An 8,127-nucleotide genomic window follows, 5' to 3' on the forward strand; every position below is an offset into this window, starting at 1 on the left:
TGACGAGCGAAAGCGAGTTAGATACCACAACTATTCACGAGTTTCATAAATTGGTTTTACACGGGAGCGAGTTTAGTATTTTATCTATTACTTGCCATTTATAACGTTTTTAGTATTATACTGTTGAGTATGAATAGGCTGACACCTACACGATCCACGGCATAGTACAATTGAGTTTAACAGAATAATACTTCAAACACGTCAAAAGTTGAAACGTATGAATTTAATACCATACAACGATCCACCTTTAGAATTCAGGCGTCCCTTCTACAAAATTATCGTAAAGCTAAGATTATCGCAACTCACTAATACTTTAACTTGGACTAACGACTGTCGTTGCGCTACAATACAATCGCCTTGTGGAGCGGGCCTTGCACCTCAAAGTTTACAATCACGTCACAATACCCGATGGCGTAAATTGTGGAATTTTGTTGCAAGATCCATCGGCGAAAACATGCCATGTGACGTTAGCCTAGCAACAAGTTTGCTGGGGTCATCGAGTGTGCATAAACTCCTCTCAGTAATCTTTCATCTCCACACACAATGTCGTTGAATAAGCCAAGGGATGTTGAGAGCTTTCAATATTTGTTCGTTAAACGCGTTCCGAGAGTACATAAGCACGCGTTTTGGTATTACACAATGTGTAATACAGATGTATCATACAGTTTATTAAACGGGTGATCTCTTCACGGGCAAGTAATAAATCATACAATCAAATGTTATGGCAAATTTCCATTACATCTATCCTGAGCCTTTCCCAATATTTAATGTTCAGCTCTGACAAGGAACGTCACAGAATATATTAGTGTGTCCTGAGGAGATGACACAAACTATAGTCGTAAGAAGGCCTATTATGTGCATGTTGGCAATGTAAATTGCTGTGACATTTTGTCAATACTTGTAATATCACTGAGTAATAATGTTGGGCAAAGAGACTTATAGGGGTGCCTGTGTTTATCAAAAAGATATGTGCCAACACCTCACTTAAATGTTTTCTGTATGATATGAATTCTCCTAGAACATTCAACAGGTGATTACCAATGAAAATTAAACGTAACCAATGGCATGGCATAGCAGTTGTTGTTTTATGGAATTAATTCTTTGAGGAAAATCAACATGTCTTGTTTTTGCAGCGGCTGTATAAGGGTTAAGAATGCAAATACACTGATTCATAGGGCAATAGCCAATAAGCATTACTCTTGACCAGTAATTTTAAAACAGATTGGTACAAATTGATACTTGAAAATATGAAATGTCAGTTTTCTTATTTGTTTTACTTGGCTTTATTGGCTGAATATTTGAAATACACAAATATATGAAGAATAGGTGCCATTGTTTCTCTGCATCAAATAAATATCGTTGTACTAAATTGTGTTCATCAGTGTTCACTGAGTGATAAGATGAGGGTATTAATGTTTTGGCCTTCTGGCAATTTTTTTTTAACTTGGGTCGTTTAAGCCTCACAACCAGAAATATTAATAAAAAAGCACAACCGTTCATCACAATGAATTTTGCCTAGCTATCAACCACACTCTGCAGTGTTAAAACAATAATATTGATGACGTGTATTTTCTACAGCTAAAGAGCTAAACAATAACAGATAATGGGGTGAATACGGTAATTGTTTACTTCAACGATGCGCGTTTCCATGTACTTTGTCGCGAAATACAAAAGAGGACTACATATGTATTTATATGACTTCAGTAATGTTTTTGCCTGTTTTGTACCTTATATAACGGTATGCATACTTCAAAGATGCGCGAAATATATGAAGGAAGACCATCAGCGTATTTGAATGACTATGGTAATGCATTTGGCAGACAGGCTGTTTTGTCCTGTATACAAGTGAGTAATATATCTAAATACTTATACATTGTAATAACACATAAAAATGTGGAATGGGTTGTTGTTATAGCTCATACTTGTCGACGCTCATGGTATCAATCACTGGATTGTCTGGTGCAGGCTCGACTTATTACAGACCGCCATCATAGAGCTGGATATTGCTGAGTGCGGCGTTAAACAAAGAAACAATCAGAACAAACTTACTGAATGAAGAGGCTGAACTTAAGAAAAACATCGGTTTTGGTACCCAGCAGCCTGTGCCTGTGGTAAGTGAATCTGGTGTTCAATACGACAGAACTGACTGAAGCGGCAGAGACATATTTGAATACAGCTGTTCACAGAAACCAGATTCACATCACATCACACTCACATCACATCACACTCACATCACATCACACCCACATCTCATCACACCCATGCACATCCACATCACACGCAATCCGCACCACACCACATTTTTAATAACTGCAATATATATTTGTAAAGAACGAAATACCCAAGATACGGTTATTAGCATTAAAACTGTTCTTTTATAAGCCCGCCCGCCCGCCCGCCCGCCCGCCCTCACTCATGACAAAGCAGACCCTAATTTGTTCTTTTATAAGGGCCCCCTGAAACAATACAGACCCTACTGTTCAAATAATGAGAGGCGAGCCTTTAAAATTACAAAACTTCAGCTGCACGTTTCCTGTTGGGATTTAGGGCCAGAAAGCCACAAAAGAACCCCAGGCTGGTCGCAAAACCACTCAACTTAAACTCTGGTTAAGATATGTGAACTCAGCGATTGTGTGCTGTGCTGTTCTGTGCCGTGCCGTGCCGTGCCGTGCCGTGCCTCCTGGTGTTAGATAGATTTGCTCATGCTATCGACCACTGGTTTTTATCCCTTGCCTGCACGCATTATGTACATGTAGCTGGCATAGGATTGATTTGCCTGTTTGTTGAGAGGTTCGCGAAATAAATTGGACATGCCAGATTTTATATGAATATGTACGGTAATATACAAACGACTATGGAATAGTAGGACGCCGGGGATGGTTTTGTGATGTACAACAGGCCCGTAGGAGCTAGCGTTTCTCACAGTGGGAGTGGCCGACACACACATCGTAGGGGTCGCAAGCATACCCATGCATCAGTGGCACCGATTAAGACTATTCACGACAGACATGGCGAAAGACAAGTACTTTATATGTAGTTCTGGTGTATACATTTAGATTGAATCTAAATTCGGTTTTGCAATTAAGACAGTAGTTAATTTCAGGATTTTAAAGATTCACTTATTTACAGAGCGAAAAATGAAACTTTTGGAAACGTTTTACTGATGAATCATTTCGGGTTTTTTTTTTAATCAAAGCTATGCACATGAGCTGCGAGTAATGGGTGCTTAATAAAAAGGGTCGTGTCTGTGAAAAATCAAGAGATTCAATACAGTGAGTAAATATAAAAATAATATGTAGATGTATGTGTATCTGTTTGAATGAATTTTAAAAAAATAATGAACAATGCACACAGCTTCCTATATATGGTACATATCTTTCCAAATGTAGCTGGTCTATAATAAAATTAAATAACGATTTCGTCTTTACGCCCCAAGGCACTGAACTTGGATACGTCTATAGAAGAGCGCACAGATTGTTTTAATAAAACCCAGTCTGCTTGAACTTGTTTTCCTCTCTCCCAGCGCGATATTTGAGACGATAAGAGACGGAACCAAGCTTACACTAACGCCTTCTCGATACTGGTTGGACTGCCGACAGCCGACTTGAAACCTGTGACGTCAGAACTGGCGATGATGACGTCACACTCTCTGTACTTGAACTCGGTGACCTTGGTCCTGAGACAGCTGACAAAGACGCTTTATGCGGTCAAATTTCTGTTGAATTTGGCCACAAAACGGGTCAACTTAAAGATGACGTTTACTGCACAAACCGTCAGTGTATGGGGACAGATTTGGAATGGAACAAATGTCATAATTTCACTCCTAATTGATATGCATTAATAAGGGGAGGGATTGCGTTTTTAAAGGAGATACAGAAAGAAAAAGACTTATATTACGTTGATAAATTATCTTTCAAGTCACGTGACCACCGCCATACTGGTCAGAAGCTAGACCCAGAGGCGAGGCGACAGTGACGTTAGTACAAACATAGAATGAGGGTAGTCGGCACCGTTTTCGCTTCTCTTCGAATTTAGAAGATTGGCATGTGGTACAGAGTACATTGTCATTGCCTTGTCTTTTATTTCAAGCACAAGCAACGAGCAGATAATGAAATCAGAAGTAGATATAATGAACATTTTTTTTATTACCTAGCTGTTACCATATTAGGTGGGACACCACCCATACTTCGGCTGGGTCTGGAGTGGGCCATACCCCTCCCCTTTTTTTTTTTACTCTCCCCAAACCAGGAACTATATATAAGTTAATATATAACATGATGGTCGTCAAAGTTAAATAAATAATGGTGTACATATTGTGATATTTTGGTTGCTCTCTCTCTCTCTCTCTCTCTCTCTCTCTCTCTCTCTCTCTCTCTCTCTAAATGGAAGACTTCGCATGTGTAACATATAACGGATCCAGTGTGGTTGACTATATGCTTTAGCCATTTCTACTTGTTTGTGCATTTTATTGGAAATATGATGTCACCTTTAGTTCAACTCAATCAGTGCCCAAAAATAATAATACTGAGGATACAAGCAATAAGGCTGTACACCCCTGGACAAAGCATATAGGAAACAGAATATATGTAAGGGTTTTTAACAAATTTTCAGGATATATTTCTTGTGACACCTGACCAAATATTTGCAACTGTTGAAGAAAATTGTTCCAGTGTATCAATATTATAACGTATGTAGCAGTCTGCAGCTAGTGCCATGAAGAATCAAAACAATTTCGGCCAATCACAGATAAATCAAACTGCCTTTATGCAGTTGATTTAAATGTATGTTTTTTTCAGCAACAAAAACTGTGTTAATAAATCCAAGAAAGGATCCCAGGTGTTTTTAGAAAAATCCTTCAAAGCGGGAGAAGCAGTCGTACAATCACCATGAGAAAATCAGTTGAACTGTGGTGTAACCATGTCTGTCAGTGACACTGTATTTGATTACTCAGCTATGACTGACATTAATCTGTCTCCATCAGACAGAACATTTTAACAACATAAATGATGTAAACAGACCATTTACAGACGAAGAAATATATTCTTGTTTAAAACTGTTGAAATACATTCCCTCCCCAGAGGGGAAACAGTATTATTTGTCCACTGCACAAGGCAGGAAATAGCCAAGAGCCTCCTTATTGACTCAATTTGTAAAATACTCTGTGTTGTATTCAAGAAAAGACTGGAGTTGTGGGGTGATAGAAATAACATGTTATCTGTGCAAGCCAGTTTTAGGCCAAATTATTCAACTGTTGACCAGATATTCTGCTTGCAGGGTGATCTATATGTCTGTGTATGTCTAAATGTCTGTGCATATGTCCATATGTTTATGTCTATTTGTGTATGTCTATATGTTTATGTCTATATGTCTTTGTCTATATGCCTATATGTCTATGTCTATATGTTTACGTCAATGTCTATATATCTATGTTTGTATGTTATGTCTATGTCTTTGTCTATATGTCTATGTCTATGTCTATTTGTCTGTGTCTATTAGGCCTGGGACGACTCGGGTACCCGAGTCGGGTGGGTACTGAGTAGGACTAGGGTACCCCCAGGACTTCCCGGACCCGTGGTTAGTCATGTGATATATTGTTTAATGGCAAAAGTAATCTAGAACTCTATGGTTACACTGTAAGTCACAAATGTTCACATTTCTTTCCGACTATGAACACATTCCTTCTGACTATATATGTTTGCATAAAGATATAACTTTAGTTAACTCCAGTGTATGCATGACCAGATCATTTTATACCTGTATCTAAATACATTTTGACAGGAGTATGGTCAAACGTTTCCCAATCGGACATTTTGTACATTTCTGTTGAGACCTACAGTGGGTACCTTGGTAGGGTCAGGTAATAGGGGGGTGGGTACCTGGGTAGGGTCTGTTAATGGGGGTTGGGTACCTGGTTAGGGTCAGGTAATAGGGTGTTGGGTAGGCGGGTAAGGTCAGGTAATAGGGGGGTGGGTACCTGGGTTAGGGTCAGGTAATAGGGGGTGGGTAGCTGGGTAGGGTCAGGTAATAGGGGGTGGATACCTGGGTAGGGTCGGGTAATAGGGGGTTGGGTAGGTGGGTAGGGTTGGGTAATAGGGGGTGGATACCTGGGTAGGGTTGGGTAATAGGGGGTTGGGTAGGTGGGTAGGGTCGGGTAATAGGGGGTGGATACCTGGGTAGGGTCGGGTAATAGGGGGTTGTGTAGGTGGGTAGGGTCGGGTAATAGGGGGTTGGGTAGGTGGGTAGGGTTGGGTAATAGGGGGTGGATACCTGGGTAGGGTCGGGTAATAGGGGGGTGAGTACCCGGGTAGGGTCTAGTAATAGGGGGTTGGGTACCTGGGTAGTAAATTTGGACTCATCCCAGCCCTAATGTCTATGTGTCTATTTGTCTATGTCTATATGTAAATGTCTATATGCCAATGTCTATATACCTATGTCTATAACTATATGTCTATGCCAATGTCTATAACAATATTTATATGTCTATGTCAATGTTTAGATGTCTATGTACATATGTCTATGTCTGTATGTATGTCTATGTTTAAATGTCTGTCTATATGTCTATGTGTCTATTTGTCTGTGTCTAAATGTATGTGTCTATATGTCTGTCTATATGTCAATGTTGATATGTCTATATTCTATGTCTATATGCATGTGTCTAAATGTATATGTCTATATGTCTGTGTCTCTATGCCAAAGTGTATATGTCTATGTATTTATGCATATATAAAGGGGCATTGTACCCTATCCCTGGTTCCCTAACAACAAGACTCTAAAAGGGGCATTGTACCCTATCCCTGGTTCCCTAACAACAAGACTCTAAAAGGGGCATTGTACCCTATCCCTGGTTCCCTAACACCAAGACTCTAAAAGGGGAATTGTACCCTATCCCTGGTTCCCTAACCCCAAGACTCTAAAAGGGGAATTGTACCCTATCCCTGGTTCCCTAACACCAAGACTCTAAAAGGGGAATTGTACCCTATCCCCGGTTCCCTAACCCCAAGACTCTAAAAGGGACATTGTACCCTATCCCTGGATCCCTAACACCAAGACTCTAAAAGGGGAATTGTACCCTATCCCTGGTTCCCTAACCCCAAGACTCTAAAAGGGGCAATGTACCCTATCCCTGGTTCCCTAACCGCAAGACTCTAAAAGGGGCAGTGTACCCAATCCCTGGTTCCCTCACCCCAAGACTCTAAAATGGGAATTGTACCCTATCCCTGGTTCCCTAACCGCAAGACTCTAAAAGGGGCATTGTACCCAATCCCTGGTTCCCTCACCCTAAGACTCTAAAAGGAGCAACGTACCCTATCCCTGGTTCCCTAACCGCAAGACTCTAAAAGGGGCATTGTACCCTATCCCTGGTTCCCTAACACCAAGACTCTAAAAGGGGCATTGTACCCAATCCCTGGTTCCCTAACACCAAGACCCTAAAAGGGGCATTGTGCCCTGCCCTGGTTCCCTCACCCCAAGGCTCTAAAAGGGGCATTGTACCCTATCCCTGGTTCCCTACCCCCAAGACTCTAAAAGGGGCATTGTGCCCTGCCCTGGTTCCCTCACCCCAAGACTCTAAAAGGGGAGCCTACCCAGTCTGGACAGACTTGTTACATCGAGACATATTGTGTGACACAGCACGGCACAGCACGGCACGGCAACAGCACGGCACGACCACAGCACGGCACGCCATGCCACGGCACTGCCACAGCACAACATTGGGAGTTCACAGGCATGGAGCTGTGTCATCAGGCAAGACCTGAAATGAGAATTTGAAACTTAGACCATGTTGCTCTTCTTCAATATATACTGAATAACAGAATAACAGAAGTTTATTGTATTTCAGGGCCAGGCGGGCTCCAGTACAGTTTCCACAAGTTTTTAGAATATGTATACATATTAACACCTGTCAACACATACTGTGCATAATCATTCTTATAAAATGCACACATATCAGTATGGAAAAATGATATCTAACCATTAGGGTTATGACAAAGACCCCTTGACTTTCATGCTTAATTTGAACACTCCAAAGGGCATGTAAAACTGTTCTGGACAATCAGCACCAGACCTCAAAGTTTAAATTTCTACCAAGTAGCCATTAGGCTACAAGCATTTTTTACCAGGTAGCCAGTG

Source organism: Haliotis rufescens, unplaced genomic scaffold, assembly GCF_023055435.1.
Source record: "Haliotis rufescens isolate VD_foot unplaced genomic scaffold, xgHalRufe1.0.p SCAF_9, whole genome shotgun sequence".
NCBI lineage: Eukaryota > Metazoa > Mollusca > Gastropoda > Lepetellida > Haliotidae > Haliotis > Haliotis rufescens.